Consider the following 1281-nt stretch of genomic DNA (forward strand, 5'->3'; position numbering starts at 1 on the left):
CCAATTATCTGTTCAGAAATCAGCAGGCTGCCTAGGTGCACTTTTTTTGGTGAGTGATCTGTCTTTTTTCTCTGGCTGATTTTAAGATCTTGCTTTTCTTTGGTTTTATAGTGATTTTTCAAAAATTTATCCTGGTTGGGATTCCTTTGGGTTTACTGCAACTAAGAATTTATGTCTTTCAACAGCTCCGAGAAGCCTTTCTTTAAATAGTACCTCTCCCGTATTCTATGTATTGTCTCTCACTGAACTCAGCTCAGCACATGTCACCCCTTCTCGTTTAATCCCCTTGCTTCTTAACCTCTCCACATCCGTCACCCTTCTTTTCTTCTTTCTTTATTCATTTCTTTGGACAATTACATTCTTTCTCATCAAAAAAGAGCCATTGAATTTTCCATTTGAATTATAATGTACACTTCAAGGATATTACATGAGCTATTCTGTTTTGTATTTTCTATATCTGATGGATTTGTGAGTTTTTTCCTGTATTCTAGTGTTTCGGATCAGTTTTCACCCATGATATCTTCTTTTTCTGACAGTTTTAACCATTTTTCTTGATTGTTCTGGACATTGATCTGTGTGGGAATTTGTTGAGGACTGAATTGAAGTTGAGTTCCTCCAGAAAACAAGGTTTATCCTTGCTCCTTGGGGCCACCAACCCTCAGCACTTCAAATTTCAGCCTGAGTTGAATTTAGCTTTGTCCTTACAAATTTGGGGGGGTGGGGTGGTTACTTTCTTGTCCCCTATTCAAAGTGGAGTCAGAGAAGTTTCCTCTCCACCCCTTCTAAATATCAGTGCTCACTTCTCATTCATCTTCACCTTGGGACTGTAATTTTTAGGATTCCAGATAATAAATAAGAGGTTCCCTGATTAGGTTCTCCATGATGGATTAGACCTAAGCTTTATCTTGTATCTTTGACAGCAATGTGGTTATCAGAGCAGAAACTTAGCTTCATCTTCAGGGTGTAGGTGAGATGGGTTTTTTTCCCCTTCCCAGTTTTCCCGTTTTCACTTCCTAGGGGATTCTGGATGTTCTTTAACTTAGTGCCAGCTCAGGAATGCATTTAACTTAGCGGAGTTGTTTTTTAATATTAATTTAGTGTTTTTCATTTTTAGGCAGGAGGATCTTGCAGAGTATCCTATTAGCTATATCTCTCTGGAAATAGGGTTCCCACATCCATCATATAAAGAACAATTATTCTCTAGTAGGTGCTAATCTTAGAGTTTCCGTGGTGCCCTAATTTAACTATTGCATGGTCCTGGGGGCTATGTAAATTACTATT

Source organism: Heterocephalus glaber, unplaced genomic scaffold (assembly GCF_053883595.1).
Source record: "Heterocephalus glaber isolate CG9 unplaced genomic scaffold, H.glaber_assembly_v1.0 deba00000738, whole genome shotgun sequence".
NCBI lineage: Eukaryota > Metazoa > Chordata > Mammalia > Rodentia > Bathyergidae > Heterocephalus > Heterocephalus glaber.